The sequence below is a fragment of the Anguilla anguilla genome, chromosome 12 (assembly GCF_013347855.1).
Source record: "Anguilla anguilla isolate fAngAng1 chromosome 12, fAngAng1.pri, whole genome shotgun sequence".
NCBI lineage: Eukaryota > Metazoa > Chordata > Actinopteri > Anguilliformes > Anguillidae > Anguilla > Anguilla anguilla.
The window spans coordinates 30,166,995-30,184,653 of record NC_049212.1 but is presented as its reverse complement, the minus strand read 5'-3'; the positions used below and the strand labels follow the sequence as shown (position 1 = coordinate 30,184,653).

General features: G+C 45.3%; 1 protein-coding gene across 5 annotated transcripts in view; it reads right to left on the bottom strand.

The window, feature by feature from the left end:
* Nucleotides 1–17,659, bottom strand: part of slc8a2b (solute carrier family 8 member 2b) — a 76,556-nt gene that overhangs the window by 33,926 nt on the left and 24,971 nt on the right. Inside the window, exon 3 of one of the 5 annotated variants that reach the window (XM_035384062.1) lies at nucleotides 4,706–4,773. The exons of the other annotated variants lie outside the window; for them this stretch is intronic. The gene's annotated coding sequence lies outside the window, so the exon portion shown is untranslated. The remainder of the gene's footprint in view (nucleotides 1–4,705; nucleotides 4,774–17,659) is intronic. 5 annotated transcript variants of the gene reach the window in all.

Here is a 17,659-nt window from a genome sequence, read left to right as displayed (position 1 = left end):
ACGGTTAACCCATACACCACTGACATGGAACACTAAGTAAAGGCATAAAGAGACACACAAAATGGACAAGCTCTGAAAGCACATACATATGTACAGACACACATACATACATAGATGCATTCATACATACATACATACATACATACATAGATGCATTCATACATACATACATACATACATACATACATACATAGATGCATTCATACATACATACATACATAGATGCATTCATACATACATACATATATGTATGCATACAGACACACATACATACATAGATGCATTCATACATACATACATACATGTATGCATACAGACACACATACATACATAGATGCATTCATACATACATACAGGTATGCATACAGACACACATACATACATAGATGCATTCATACATACATACATACATACTGTATATGCATACATACATACATACATACATACATAACTCTTGGCAAAACAGTATCTGCCAGTTCTTTGTTCTTTACATACTGTGCCTGCCCACAAACGGACACACACCCTCCTGACCCATTTTCCCACTCCAGCTCCCACCCCAGGACCCCAGCATGCCAGCTCAGTCTCAGTTGGGTTCACCCATGCTGCCTGTGTCACCCCATTCTCTGCTTCCTGTGATGATGTCATCCCATTGTGACAGCACTGAGTCCCATTGTATGGGGACTCACGAATACCTCCCCCACCCCCAAGTAAAATGAGCTGAGCGTTGCTTTGAGGGCAGGGCTCGACGAGCAGTTACCACAGCACTGAAGCCGGGCATGTATACATGACCTGGCCATGCCCTTCAAACGACCTTCGACCAGCACAGGCACAATACCTGTTCTACATACAAGGTCACGATGTTTGCTCTTGTCATGCGGTGGGATCTGATACGTTGGTGAGGGGGTCTTTCAAGCATGGATAATGGGGGGGACGGGGGTGTTCCTGTAATTTCTTTTTTGTTGGTTTTTTCATGGTTGAGTTTGTCTGTTTGCTCATTTTTGTCCCATTAATTTGCCTTGTGCTGTTACAGTTAAGTATGCATAAAACTCAATAAATCTTAATGAAGTCCTCATCTGGATAGAAAGTAAAATAATGTGCGGTGTCAGGTAAAATCAGTAGATTCTCAAAAAACAACTAAATCAGTCACATTTACAGGACCAGGGCTTTCCAATGCCTAAAGTATATAATCGATGGGAACTAGAACAGTTCCATTATACACTTAACTAGAAACAGCTAATAAAAAATACATATCTCACTGGGGCTTGAAATAAATTTTCCTTCATTTTCAAAAATTCAATAAATGGAAAATAAGTCCACATACAACCCAGCATTCAGATACATAGATAAACTGGCATTGGGGATATAAACCAACTTTGGATCAGTTTCAGCATTTTCACCTGACGTTTGGGGTTATACAATTTTGTGTGAGCTGATCCTGATCCATGAGAAAGAACAGGAAGAACCAGGAGCCACCTGTGGTCCCATACCTTCCTTCTGTGGCCCCTTACCATGAGCCCTGGTAATATCTTTGAGAGAATATGCCTTCTGAAATATGACTGACGCAGACACATGATCTGGCTCTGCAGGTATGCATGAATGGTTCCAAAATTATTAGGAGACACACACAATGAAACTGCACATTCTTGGAACCTGTGATTGATTTAAATCGCTAATTTACACGCCTAGCACGTCTTCCTCGTGTCTCTTCCTCGCTCCTTAGCTCCACCCGATGGAGGATGTGAGGAAGAGATGCAGGGATGAGATGCAAGGATGGAGGAATCGAGGCAACATGCATTAGGCAAATGGAATGTTCTTGCTCAATCAAGCGTCAGTTTGAAGCCACATCAATTACAGACGTGGCAGATGAAGAGAGGTGCACTCAAAGGTGGATAATGTATACGTCACGCATTCCAAAAAAAGACTTTCGCAAAGGCTGCACTTGTGCATCCCTGCTGAAGCATTCTCCAAGCAGCATTTAGCAGATTGGAATGTCCTGTAAAATGGCAGACTTCGATTGGTTTCAGGGTTACACGAGGACAGAGAAGACGAGGACGAATAAAATAAATGACTGGAATGAAGCTGCAATGCTAAGGTGAGGCAGCACTGTCAAAGAGACCGTCAGCCAATCACTGTGGCATCAAAGAAAGCCTTTCAGCCAATCACTGTGGCATTAAAGAAAGCCTTTCAGCCAATCACTGTGGCATTAAAGAAAGCCTTTCAGCCAATCACTGTGGCATTAAAGAAACCCTTTCAGCTAATCACTGTGGCATTAAAGAAAGCCTTTCAGCTAATCGCTGTGGCATTAAAGGACATGTATCAGCCAATCTCCATGGCATTATAGAAACCCGTTACAGAGACAGCCATTCAGTCCTGTTAGGAACGTCGTGGCAACGTCACAAAAACATCACGAGACCATGCTGCAGCTCGGCTGGACGCTCAGCCCTCTTCCCGACTAACCACCTGTCCCAGGACACCATCCATCTGCATGCGTGCCTCGTGCGGAGTCACCAGCTCTGCACAGGGGCTTCTGTAAGCGTTGCATCACCCGCTGTCTCGGGACACGTCCCCTCCACTCCGGCAATGCGGAGCCATATGTAACACGCAGGCTCACGAGGACCACATACCACGCAGAGTGCCTGTATACGGACAACACAAGGCCTCGTAACCTCACTGTCTTCCAGTCCGAGTTCCCCGCAGGAAGAGCGTTCAGAAGTGGCGGGATCAGGATTTTGCAAAGAGATTTTAATCCAATTCCACATCTAGGCTTTAAAGACTCCAGAATGTGAGGTGAGGGAAAGCTACGACAGCTATTCCCTATACCCAAGCCTGTTAGGGTTGGATAGAGCGATGCGATACATACCAAGTAGAATGCTAAAACTGATAACAAGTAATTCCATGCACACTGTTACACATAGCGAAAAGGAGTAAAAAGTGACATCATTAGACAATCAAATTCCAGCAGACATTTGAGTGAGACAGTTGGCGGGAAACCTGAGGAGAAAAATACAGCGTTGCGTCCAGCCATTCAGATTAAGCGGGTAATTGGTGATTATCTGGCCTGCATGCCAATGCTTCTCACAGGAGACACAAAGCAGACAATGCAGACACCTGTGGCTAAAATTGCAAAGCTTCATCCAGAGTTATGACACCACAGGACATACAGAGAGTCTGAACACAAACAGCAAACCCATTTCCTGGCCTGAGGTTGGTGGCTGATTGGTTGGCTTGGATTGGACTGTGTTTCTGGGTGTTTCTGGGTGTTGCCAATTGGTGGAAGCTGATTCTTTCTTTTCCAGTACTGGCAGTGGCAGAAAAAATTCCAAAACTACATTGGCTCTGGGTAGGTGAGGGACTGTGAAGTCTTTCTCTGGCCCCAGATTCAAACTCCAGGTTGCCTTCAACAATTTTGATGACAAGGTCCTTCCCGTCAAAGTTTTACCAAATCCCTCTGGTGTCTCTCTGGATGTGATTGACAGTGAAGCTCTCCCCATTTGACACCACCGCTCAGTGACCTCCCGTCAGGCCGCCAAGGCAGCCGTGGCCATGTCATCCATCCATCCACATTTACACGGCTACGCAACCTGTATGTGAGCTACTCTGTAGGGCTGATACTGTATGTATTCATCTGTGCAGACACACGCTCGAGACTCATAATGAATATCACAGCGGAGACATAAATTCAGTCCCGGGGCACAGCGGGCCCTATTTTCCACAGTCGAGGTGCAACTGTCAAGCTACCTGTGACGCACTGCACTGGTGAACTGAGGCAGGGCCAACTCAATGCCGGTAATTTAGTGACAAAAGACTGCAGTGGACCTCATTTAAATTGCCTGTGGTTGCGGTGGAGGTTTGATTTCATTGGGCCAGTCGGATTGGTATCCTTACGTACACTTATCCAGGAGATGCAGAGTTGTTGAATCAGCATTTAGGCCTCTCAAAAAAACCTCCTTTGGCAAATGATGTTGTCAAACTCTGCAAACCGATTTTTTAAACTTACTCGGAAAAAGTATTGATTCATTATTTTCATTCCCGCCATTTTTACTATAATTGACTGCACTATTTTTGTTTACCATACTATTTCAGAAACATATTATGCATTCTCCACTTCAATTAGCCTATGCTTCACTGATAAATTTATGATGCACCATGGCCAACGGGTCCATCCGTCTACCAAACCCATTAGATGCTCTGAGTAGCATACGCAATTACACCATATCAATATTAAGCTCTGACACAAAAAAGCATGCACTAACCCAAAACAAATCACTTCTAATTTATAAGAAACCTAACTAATATCCAGATAACACAAAGTGTATGTCTCAGCACTAAAGAATGCAATTTGGAAAAATAAAGTGATTGAAATAAAGAATTGAGTTGTAGTGCAACGCAAGATGCACTCAAGAAACCCATACACACTAAAATGTCCAGTGTTAATTCAACTCTAACAGTGTTAATTCAACTCTTAACAGCTAACATTTGGTCCCATTCTGGAATGTGGGACCAAATTGAATCTATTAAGAGTGGACATTTTACTGTGTAACTGTATTCAAAGACAAAAAACAGCCAGAACAGTGCAGTGCATTAACAGCGCTCTCTTAGTACAGTCACACAGCAGCATGCTCAAATGTAAGCTACAGAAAAGAAACTCAAACAAACAATTACTCAGATGCTTATCAACAGATAAAATAGAGTAGAGGAAACATACTGCCGCTGTTCTATGTCTTCTGCAATGCGAGTGTTCAGAAAGGACGGTGAGTTTGCCGGAGGAAAAACCTGCAAAAGACGAAACACGTTGCCTCCACTCTGTTCTACGGTCATACGCTTCGGGTATTGTGTTTTTATCTGTTGCGCACATTTGGGTGCATCACTGCGTAATCTTGTTGTGTGGTGTACCTTAAGAAACAAGGCTTGTACGTACAAATTGTTTAAATTGTCAGAAGTTAATACAGAAACATTAGTGTTCTGAAAAACATAATTCCATTTTATTGACTTAGAGGATCTGCTGTATATTTATTTAACAAACACATATCTTAGACACCCTGTGACCCTGAATTGGATAAGCAGGTATAGATAATTGATTGATGGATGGGTGTATATCTTAGACAATTTGACAAATGTACTGAAAGTCACTCTCTTTTGAAATCCATCTAAAAAGTCTTGTGCATCACTTGTCTGCCCCACATGCTCAGTGCATATTTTCATACCAAAATAGCAAAGTGTGTCAGCATTAGAGAAACACCAAATTTGGACAGCACGTTTTTCTAGACATACCCTCATCATGCTGCCCAAGCCACGTTGAAACAAACGGGTTTACTGCAGTCCATAAAACTAGCAAACCGGGTGGAGAACAGCAAGTATTCAGTTGGCGCAGGACGAAATTAGCAACTCTGCTAGCGCTCGCGTGCATCTGCACTGCCACTGTCATCAAATTAGAGCCCAGAAACTCTGTCTCACCACCAACCCCCATTGCCAGGCTGTGACAGTACCACAGAGAGGCCAAACTAGGCTGCTTTTTGGCTAATGAAAAGCCCTTTCTCCACAGAGCAGCTGTGAGGGGGGGGGGGGGGGGGGGGGGGGGGGGGTGGGTGCTGTGAATACCCCAGGTGGTGGTGACACATTAGTCAAGTGAATCATCTTTCTTTGTTACCACAACGCAGCAGCCCACGCTGCACACAGCTGTAATTTGCTTGTCTGTGAAGAAAATGGCACTGTAGGGGGGCACTGGCCAGATCTGACATGCAATGATTTTTTATAGATTTGAGAAAACATTATAAAATATATAACTTTTTATTTATTTATTTATTATTATTATTATTATTATTTTTTAAATAACCCTTTTTAACTTATGATGGGGTTCCCCTGGATGCCATAGAGCCCAGCTGGGGAGAGGAGAGACCCCACTTGAAATGGGGGCCTGAGCGTTCTCAAGCTACAAAACAACAGCTCCATGACACAGGGGGGCAGCTCATGTGACACATTAAAGTAAATGCACAGACCCACACACAGAAAAATGGGTAGAAATCAATGACTGAGCTACACCAGAACCGTGCCAAACATCACACTTTAGCCATTTAAAGATATGATATCACAAGTAAATATGCACACAAACACGCTCAAACATGCACATGCTCACGCTCGGACACACTAACACAACGACACAACGGAGTATCGTCACCCTGATGTCTTTACTACAGTCAGAGCAGAGTGAGGGAACAGCGAATAGAGTCCAGGGTCTCAGCGGGTCCTGGGTTAATCTGCTATCAACAGAACCTGAGCCCTGCCACACTGTGTCCACACTGTGTGTGTGTGCATGCCTATGTGTGTGTGTGTGTGTGTATGTGCGTGCCTATGTGTGTGTGTGTGTGTGTGTGTGTGTGCGTGTGTGCGCGCATGCACATGTCTGCATATGTGCAGGTGATCATGCACATAGACAGTTAAATTCAGAAGTATTCAGGTAGTGACTGCACGTGTGCGTGTGTGTGAGTGCAATACACAAAACGAGCCGTATCACTTTCTTTGATTTCTATAGTTCTACTCCTTGACAGACAGGAGGGCATTCAGACAGCTTATAGAGCTTATATAGCTAACGCTGCAGGAAGCTTCCTGGGTCAGAGTGCTTATGAGGAGACTGGAGCACAAAGTCCCCCAAACGCTAGTCTGACAGGCCATGCAGACGGGACAGGAATCCAGGCTCCTCGATGCCGTCTCATTCTGTTACATTTTCAGTTAGGCTTATCGTCAGCGCTGTGGACGCCTCCAGCAAAGAGCAAAAGGTCCATGCCTCCACACCGCAGTGCATGCTGGGAGACGGCAAACCTGCTCATTAATAATATCCCTTGGCTGCCTATCCGAGCGTTGATGAATGGCTGCTGTTGGGAAATCATTAGAGCTTTGTGTGCAGGACCGCTATTTTTAACACGTGAGCCGGCTTCACGGACAGCTGCTGGAAAATTGCAACACAAGTCAATTACCTTCCTTATTTCCTGGGCTAATAAAGGACCTTCCTCCTCTGCCTCTTTGCCTGCTTTTCCTTGGGCGAACCGCTGCACTTCGCTTCCATTTCCCCCGTCACTGATCGGAAGCGTAACGGAGAGGCGCGTAACGACGGCGTGGGCAGGGAGGGCTGGAATGCGGAGGGCCGCATGTAGCAATTTCAGCGCCTGGCTCTATATCTGTATCAGCTGAGGGGAAACTCATCAGCGCCACTGACACGGATATGTGTATTTATGGGGTGGGGGGGGGGCAGCGGAGATATAAGGAGAGCGTGGGTTGACGTGAAGACAGCAAAGTGTAGACAAGAGGAAATTAGAGAAAGAGGAAGAAACCGATAGAGACAGAAAGAGAGAGAGTGTGAGAGAAGTGAAGTGAATCAGGGATGCACAGTGAACTACAGATGCAGAAGGGCAGAGAGAACAAGACTAGAAAAGAAAAAAAAAAGAGAAAGAGAGGCTGAGGGCAAGAGTCAGTGGAACGAGCTGAGACAGATGCATCTGTCTTTCTCCATCAGGTTTACTGCTATACAGCCTCATTTAATGAATCCAGAGGAAACGTATTATCCCTGTAAAAGCCAGGAATTCAGGAAAATTAGTCCACAATCGGCACCATCCATTTTCCAAAGCTGTTGGTCCCCAATCAGAACTGCACAGAACCCAGGGGCTATCCCATAATGAGTGGAGGGCTGGTTGAATGAGGACAAAACTGATCAATGGCCATGTGACAGGGACTGATCGTGATGAGACTGATCTCTGAAGAGTGAACAGGAGAGAGGGGAGAACCAGGCAGACAGTCTGGAGTAGGCCCTTTCTGTTTATCCCAGGGTACATTGCGTGAGAGGCCGGAATACACCCTGGACAGGCTACCAATCTATCGCAGGGTCAAACTAGACTTAATATGACTTATTTGTTATTACAGTATGACAAAATAACAAATTGGCTAGCCAATATGCAATAAACACAATGGAAAAGAACAATGGGGTTTACATTTCAGGCAAACCACACAACTAAATAAAAAGATACAAAACACTAAGTTACATATTTTTTAGCCTGCATTTGGAAACCAAACTGTCAATACAGCTGTCTTAGCTACTTAAACCAGCGATATTTCAGTCTAATCACTTTAGCCTTTTTCAACACAAAGTGCCAAGACTTGTCACAATATTATACACTGGCCAAAAGAATAGGAATCAATGGAGCTAAACACAATCCTGAATAGCAATTGAACAGTGCTGCAGTTAATGACATTGGCCAAGCAAAATTGAGAATCAAAAGCTAACATCAGCAGGGTTGTCTACGAAAGAAATGCATCACTGATCTATGATGACAACATGACAAACCACTAGCAGCAATTCAGCAATGTAAGCTTTCAGGCCTAGATTCAATCAACATTTGTCCATAATTTTCAAATACAGACATATGTAAGTTCTACCTCATATCTTCACAAAAAAAAAAACAGTTTGCTGATGGCTGAACCTTGCCAACATGTATTTGTCAGGAAGACTTGGATTCACCTGTAAGTTCGTTAAATACTGACCGAATCCAAGCTCCAGTCTCAAGGAGAATCAGGAAATCAGTCAATCATTCATGAAATCTGATCATTCACAGAATCAATGAACCAATTAGTCAAAGAATCAATGAATCAATTAGTCAAAGAATCAATGAATCAATTTAATGTCACACGTCAGATATTCTGAAGCTGAAAGCCGTTATTCTCGCTGTTGTGCAGATGTGCCGGTTGCGCTGGAGTAGACGTAGCCGCATCCGTTCCTGATGCCAACTGGACCGCTGCCTCAGTGTCTGTGTCAGTAATTTAACCTGCCGTAGGTATAGAATTACAAGACTGGTTGCAACTTCCTACCCGTTGCAATGCCCCAAAATGGCACCTGGAGTTTGTAAAATACTAGATAAAATAGTTCCATTCAACCTTTCAGCCCAAAGCTTTGTTAATACTGAAGGCAACTAATAAAATTCTTCTTTCAATGTGAAACAGAAAACGCGTCCACCACTCACGTTGATCCTGAGTGGCTTAAATGAAATGTGCTTGAGTTCTGTGCATTGCCCAGGTCTACAGAATGTATTGTTTGTATCTTCTTTTATACTACATAACCACTTTTTAACTTAAGAATATTAACTTTTGGTCAATAAAGGACTGCATGTACAATGAAAGTAGGAAGAACACAAATGTGCAAATCCTAATATAGGCTCCAACATCACATTCTCTTACACTGCAGACAGCAAATATTTCATAGCAGGGATTATCTACAAACATTACCTGGAAGAGGGACAGAATGTACAGGGTTTAACTGGAAGAAGTACTGAACCAAGAAACACAAATGACAGCTAAATAGAATAATGTAATTTCCTGCCTAGTCAACTTTGGTTAACATATAGAATTCTAAGCAATAACACACCTGATTCTAATATTGAGTACATCATATTAACAGTGGCAAAATTTTAACAGTTGCTGTGCAGAGTTATTCTGACTGAGCCATTCCTCCAAGTGAACAGGAACAAATTGTCCCAACGCATATATTAAGAGTTTTCAGAATTATATTCAACCGTGCAACATTTCAGCATTTCTCTTCTGTCCGTAACCATAACTAATGTGCCAGTTTGGTTCCAATGGGCAAGCCCTAAAGCTTATACGTGGTAATTAATGGGATCCAGCGTCCAAATTGGTTCTGGCGGGAAGGCCAAGAGCCTGCCTCTTTTGATTAATTGGCTCCCCAGAATTCCATGACTGGTAGCCAAGGACCCCCAGGTCGGAAACAGAACGAAGTCTTTCCCCTTCTGCTACTTAATATGCCAGGTGGCTGGGAAGCAGCTATGTCTGTTCAATGCCTTTAGACAGAGGGGGAGGCTTGTAATGAGAAATAGATTTCCTTTCGAAAGATGAGGAGGACAAATAGTATCCATTGGCACCTGCTTCTGACAGAGCAGAGGGGGTAGGGGTGGTGGTCATTCCTCATTGGCTGAGGAGGGAGGACTGGAGAAGGAAGAACCAGGACATCTGGCTGTTCAGATAGGGAGAGGAAGGGAAGATGACTACTAGACTTTGAATGGATTCAACCATGTCACTTCATCTATGGGTGCCGTAAAGTGTGTTCTGTGAGCATCTGAGCACTCAATGTGGTTATGTGTGTATGTGTGTTTTTGTTGGTGTGCGTGTGTGTGTTTGTGTATGTGTGCCTGCATGTGTGTTTTTGTGTGTGTGTGTGTGTGTGTGTGTGAGTGAGTGAGTGAGTGTGTATCTATGTGTGTGTGAGTGAGTGAGTGAGTGAGTGAGTGAGTGAGTGAGTGAGTGAGTGAGTGAGTGTGTGTGTGTGTGTGTGTGTGAGTGAGTGTGTGTGTGTGTGTGTGTGTATGTGTGTGTGTTTATTTTTTTGGAACTGAATGCTACACTGCTGTACGTAACAGACACTGAAGCCTGCATCATTCATGCAGTCTCGGACACAGTGGCCCATTGTTGGGTCGAGATTGAAATGGCGGCGGCATCGCATTTCACTTTCCAAGCACTGCTACGGTTACCTGAGGTTTGGACCTGCCGATACCCAACACCGGCCGAGGTCTGGACCCAAAAACAGCCCACCGTTCACACCCCGGGAGTGTTGGATGGGACAGCTGGACCAAACCCCTGCAGCACCCCCTCCCCCCCCCTTTCTCAGGGCCCGCCGCTAACGCGCTAGTGCGCTAACGTGATCAGCGCTGGCCGGGGCGGGAATGGCCAACAAATTGCCGGAGCCTTATCGGGCGGCCGCATCAGTGCGCCGTTCCAGCAGAGATAAGCCGCGCGCTTCCCTAACTCCCAACGCTTTGCCTGGCCGCCGGGAACAAGTAGCGGGAGGATAACTGAGCCTGTCTGCCTGCCTGGCTGCAGCCGCCCCCCCCTCCCCCCCCGGGGGCCGGAGCCACAGGGCCCCGCAGCACGATCACACGATACGGGGGCCTCACCTGACGGACAGGCCGGCGGACCGGGGCGATTAATAACTAATCGGCATCTGGGCCCGTAAATACGCACGCGCCCCGTCACGGGGGCCCGATACCTCACCAGGCGGCCCGTGTGAGGAGCACAGAGGCCGAGCGCGAGACTGCATTATTGATATCTCTCTCTCCTTCCCCCTCTCTCTCACTCTCTCTCTCTCCATCTTTTCTGTCCTCCTCTCTCTTTCCTTTTCTCTCTCTCTCCTTCCCCCTCTCTCTCTCTCTCTCTCTCTATCCATCTTTTCTGTCCTCCTCTCTCTTTCCTTTTCTCTCTCTCATTCCCCCTCTCTCTCTCTCTCTATCCATCTTTTCTGTCCCCCTCTCTCTTGCTAGCCACCTGTAAGTATTGATTGGTCAGTAAACAATGCTGAACATATAGAATCCCCCTGACACAAGGCACTGCAATTAAATATGACCAAAGCTTGTGTAGCCGTCATAATACTATAATCATAACAGTTAAAATAACAATAGCAATAAATGGCAATAGACACATATCATTTATCCCTCTTTGTCTTTCTGCGTCCCTCTCTCTCTCGCCACCTGTAAGTATTGATTGGTCAGTAAACCATGCTGAAAGCAGAGAATCCCCCCGGCGGGAGGCAACAGAGATGGCGAACTGCAATCAAAGCGTGACGAGATCCAGAGAAGTTGCTGACCAGCAGTCGGCTTGCGTGCGCGTGTGTGTGTGTGCGTGTACGTGCGTACGTGTGTGTTTGTGTGTGTGTCTGTCTGTGTGTGCGTGTGTCTGTGTGTGAGTGTTTTTAAGATCCATAAGGAACCCAAGCCTGCCTTCTGACCAATGAGGGCGAGTCTTCCTCCACACGTGCGGTGCGCGTGCTTGACAGCTGCCAGGCCAATGCAGGCAGCCGTTCCGCACACCCGCACCCTCAAATTGTTTCTGTTCTTTTTTTTTCCTTTCCACCCCACTCTGCAATGTATGGAAAAAAACAAGCCCAGGTCCTACTGGTGGTGGGAAAATCAATATGCGCAGGGCCGAGAATTCCTTTATTTAACACACACACCATGAAATGGGACTGCAGGCACAGCACCGCTACGCTGCAGCTCTGTGGGCCCTGCAGGCCACTGCATGGTAATGACTGCGCCATGGGGCGTAACCACGGCTGCAAATGGCCCCCGCAGAGGGGGGGGGGGGGGGGGGGGGCTGGAAGGGTCGTTACACCTCAGCCGACAGACCAGGCAGGTGCCTTTGCAGGTGCCTGGGTGCAAAGCAGCCGTTAAATCATTTAGCCCGTAATCACATTAATTGATTAAGTTTAGCGAAAGCATTTCTGAATGAGTAAACAAGTGTGCATGCCTGTGTGTGTGTGTGTGGGTGGGTGTGCGTGTGCGTGTGTGTATGTGTGTGTGTTTGTGTGTCCAGAGATCTCTGGAATTGTTGGGACCTGTGACAAAGATGAGCAAAAAAAGGCTATGGAAAAATCATATCGTTTCTCATCATGAACTTGTCCTCAAACTATGAGTAATCTGAACTTCTTCATCAAGAAATAAGTATGTCTTGATTATTGGCACCCCTACATATTCTTATGGACAAAATTAAAAATTAGTGTTTCCATTTATATTTTTAAGCTACTTTTTTAAGCACATCTGAGTCTTTGTGAACTCTTAATTCTACATCCATGACTTCCTGTGGTATAAATGTGAGATGACACACATGCCAATCTCCCTTAGTCATCCATCAACACAGGGAAGGTCAGAGAACATTCAAATGAAATGAGACAGAAGGTTGATGACCTTCATAAATCAAGCAATCGCTCTAAAAACGGTTAAATAACTGAAAATACCTATATGCACTATTAGGATAGTTCGAGTGCCAAAATTTTTTCCAATTCTCAGAGTTAGAGAACTGCAGAAGCTAATTGCATGTTGTCACCAAGTCTCCAAAACTACAATTAAACACCACCTTCATTCCAACACGCTATTTGGAAGGCTTGCCAGGAAAAAGCCTCTAAGGCTGCCAGATCATGTAAGCACCTGCAGTTCATATACGTCATTGGAACTGAATTGGAACTGCGTTCTATAGACGTACGAGACAAAAACAAAATTATTGCCACAAACACCAGAGGTGGGTTTAGCATAAAAATAGAGATGGTCATGCAGAAAATAACCTGATCCCAGAGTGGGAAGTGCGGTGGTGGATATGTGATGCTGTGGGACTGTTTTGCTTCTAAAGGCCCTGGGAACCTTGTTAGGAGGAGGTTCTAGCCTTTGCTTGGAAGCAAAGTGCTAGCTATATGAAGCATTGTTTTGCTGAAAGATCGCAGTTCGAGCCAGGAGGCAGGAGGCTCAAACTGGGAACTAAGGCTGGGATCTTTCAGCAAAACAATGCAAAACAAAGCCAGGAGATTTTTTACCAAAATCTGACTGCCTCTGCCAGGAGGCTAGAACTAGGATCTTTCAGCAAAACAATGCTCCAAGACGCTCCTCCAAATCCACAAAAAAGGTTCATGACCAGGGAATTCAGCTTTTGCAATGGCTATTCCAGTCCCGACCTAAACCACATTGAAACCCAGGTGTGGGATGAGCTGAAGAGGACAGTCCACAAGCAAGGACCAAGGATCCCAAAGGATCTGGAGAGATTCTACATGGTGGAATAGTCTCAATTTTTTTGGTATGCAGTCATCAACCAATGTAGAAGAAGACGTACAGAAGAATTGTCAGAAAAGTTAGACTAAAGCCACTTCTGAGAGACGCTAACCGTAACTCACACTAAAACTTTGCTAACAGCCACGCGACAGCCCCAGAGACCTTCTGGAAGAACATGCTGGGGTCTGACACACACACACGTCACAAGCTGGTTTCCAGTCTCAGTAGAATCTTAGCAGGCTGATCGGATCATTGGATGGTCATTAGTATGCCCTGTAGTTGGTGGGAGATGGGTGGCTCCTCTAATCCAGCGTGAAAGGGGGGGGGGGGGATTACTCCCTGACACTCTAATACCTACGGCAATGCAAAGGAGGGATCAGTGGGAATCACTGCTCTTAAATCACACCGCTGTAGCTTAATGTTCCCTCAGCGTTGCCGTGACGCTGAGAGGAGATCTCAGCTGGGCTCCGGGACCAGCAGGGAGACACACTGGAGACGCTGGGGATCATCAGCTTTGAGGATCATTAGCGTTGGGGATCATCATTGCCCACGGGATGCGCAAGCTCTGCGGGCCTGATTAAATGGAGCCGCTGTCGCGAGCCAAGCTCAGAGATGAAGGCAGCCAGGCTCAGAATTTAAAGGGGTGATAAACACTAGCATCTTGTCTCCATTTGATAACTCAAGTCCTATATATTTTTTTTTGTTGATCAAATTAAGCACCGCCACAGCATTTTGTGCTGCCACCCAAATGTGAAAAGTTTTGTTTTGTTTTGCCTGGAGCGCCACCCCCATCCGTGAGACAGAAGTTGCTAAAAAACCTGTCAATATGTAAGCAAGTCAAAGCCTGACCTCTGACCTTAGATTGATGGGTATTCAAACTGCGTATTTCATACTACCTGTAGTAGAGGTGACAGCCTAGACTGTGACTTTTTTCTCTTTAGACTAGCATAGTAACTAGTATTCATTTTTAGTCTTTCCTTGTTGCATTCTAATTCAATTTTTCTTCATTGTAGAATATGTTTAGCTCTATATTGGGTATTTTATTAGTGTGTTAGTAATAGTTCTTTCAAATCTGAACCAAAACAATAGCATTGTTGCGTCACAGCAAGAAGGTACTGGGTTCGAATCCCAGCCTGGGCCTGGAATGGAGTTTGCATATTCTCCCCGGGTCCGCATGGGTTTCCTCCGAGTACTTCCTTCCTCCCACAGTCCAAACACATGCAGGTAGGCTAACTGGAGACTCTAAATTGCCCATAGGTATGAGTGTGTAAGTGAATGGTGTGTGTGCCCTGCGATAGATTGGCGGCGTGTCCATGGTGTATTCCCGCCTCTCGCCCACACTGGGGTGGGCTCCAGCACCCCACGTGACCCATACCAGGAATAAGCGAGTATAGATAATGGATGGATGAACATGAGGAGACGGGATCATAATTAATTAAAATATGCAGTGGTAACCCTGAGCTGAGAGAAGGCCAAGACAGGAGTTTTACCAGAGGATTGTCATTATGCATCATAGTTAAACCTTGTTTAACACCAATCAATGAGAACAGGCTTATTAGTCACATTTTCACATTCAGCAATCTGTATATCGACCAGACTGTGCTGTTCTTGCTCCACCCTGAATACATATAGATATTTAAAGACCTACAGCACACAATTTGACCACAAATTTGTTTTCATCCCTACTGCTCGCGAAAAGAAGGTAGTATAAACAAACATAAATGAAGCTGTTTTGACAGTCTTCCAGTGCTCCGTCACTTAGATATTTCAAATTATATATTTTATGGGCTCTATCTGCAGTTTGTCGCAGCCAATCTGGTGATGTAGAGCCGCATGCAGTGCGTTCTGGGCCCTGTTCAAGCCATATGAACGACTCTCACACATTTTCTTGCTCCTCAGAATGCTGTGAATGTCTCCTTAGAGTGGCAGTCTGCCGAGCCTTCATTAGCATCATTTTTCTCTGTGTGGGGTTCAGTCTGTCCATTCGCAGGTTTTTATGACAGGAACTGGTTCTCTCCTCACACCAGCCATACCTGACGGACGCTGTCTCCCTCTGCCACATACACGCACAACTCATACCCTATCTCTCACACACACCCACACAGTACACTGCCTCTGAGGCTGTCTCCTGGTTTGAGCATTATTTCCTATCGGTTCAGTAAGGGTTTTAGGTCTCTGGTGGCTTGGGGCTTCTTGTCTGGGTACTGCTCGATCTGTTTTGTTGGAATAACAGTGCCCACACAGCATGCAAGGCAGGAACAGATGGACTTAGCGAGCAGGTGCAGGTCAGCCCAAAAGCACCGGAAAAAGCAGCCCCACAGTGACTCAGCTCCCTTTCCAGACCTGAATGGGTTTTGTTTGGGACTCGATTAGTTTTCAGCTGTTGCCTGTTTTAAGGAAGCAAGAGTTTCCCATTATGGTCAGAATGACCAAGAGGTGGATGGGTCTCCAGGGGCCAGTTGCATGAAAGTTGATCGTACGACCAGCCCTTACGCCAGATGTTCGTCTTACGTTTGAAGTTGTTTGTCCTCACTTAGCGCAAGCCCAATCTTGATGTTGGCTGCACCAGCAAGACATTGGCAGGCATTGATTATGACAGATGCTCACATGCAAAGTTGGTTGCATAAAAATTAACTTCATATTTGCATACAGCGGAACTAGCTTGGTTTCTTATAAAATGGTTGCGGCAAAGCCAAGAAGAAAATCACATTTCCAGATGGACAATTTAATTCTTATTGGCTTGTGTACTCAAAAAAAAGAGATATATTGTTGTCAGAATGTAATAACTCAGATACAAATCAGAAGAAGAAGCCAGGATTGAATTTTCTGCAGCAGTCAGCTAGCTTATGCCTACCCCCATTAGGCACAGATTTTAGTCCTGAGCAACTTCGTTTGTTTACTCCCAAACTTGTGCAATTGATATAAAATTTACCACTGACTTAACGTCCGACTTTAGCACTCAGTCCATTGCAAAACATTTTTTTTTAATGCAACCCACCCCAGGTATATTCCCAAAACATAGATCCAGCATTCTGTCCACTCTTGTGGGGATGAAACATATTGTTCCAGGTTTGGAAGTAGTGCAGTCACATCCTAACTGTTCAAGCCCCTGAGTAGGACCACCCACAGACTTACCACCGGCCATGGTGACAGGGCTGTTACAGTTGTCACTCAAGTGCTCTGCTCGGAGTATATTGTCAGGAGTCAGACCCTGGACATAAGAATCACAGTAATCTGGGAGAATTGGCAAGATAAGTACTGGGACCTAAGGTTTATGATTCAGTGTTTCCAGCAGTCAGACTCTCAAACTGGAAATTCAGTTGCCTAATTGTTGTCAATGGCCATACACAGTCTGCATCTGATTGGTTTATGCATCTTATTAGTTTCCTGGTCAAAATGTCTGATAGTAAATCTCCTCCGGCAAACACTCAGGGAGAGAAAACAAACTTGTTTGCCGGTAGTGAGACTGAATTTAATCAGATCGGAAAGTACATTCATTTTGTTCCATAGTCATGGAACATTTGGCAAAGAGGTAGCAGTAATGAGAGTTTACTACCACCTCTTCCCTGTCCATTATCAGCTCCTGCTCTGGAACCTCTTTTCCTCCACAGATATTTGCGTGCCTTCAGTATCAGACACTGAGGGATCAGGTCAGGGATTGGTCACAGCAGTAAGACCAGGCAAGCAGGCCTCAGGCCCAACGGTCGCCCTGTGAGCAGACAGTCCTCCCGGGGCTGGTTGTATGGGAAATCTGCCAGCGATATACGAGCGCTCAGTCTCCCTCCCTCTCTCTGATTACTCACTTACTCTGATCTCACTGTTTACTCAGTACTAATGTAACACACTTTCTCTTGTTTTTTTTCTTCTCTTTTTTTAAGCAGGGGTTCCAATTTCCACATACCCCTTTCACCAGACCTGAGACCTCCTCAGATGCCAAAGACACACAAAAGATCGAGAATCGGGGGTGACCCTATTCCCCCGTCTGTGACCTTGTGGGTTGAAAGGAGCTCTTCCATATGCCGGCGCGTTCCCCTGTTTCCTAAGAACGAGCAGATTTGGACAACCCCACAGAACATTAG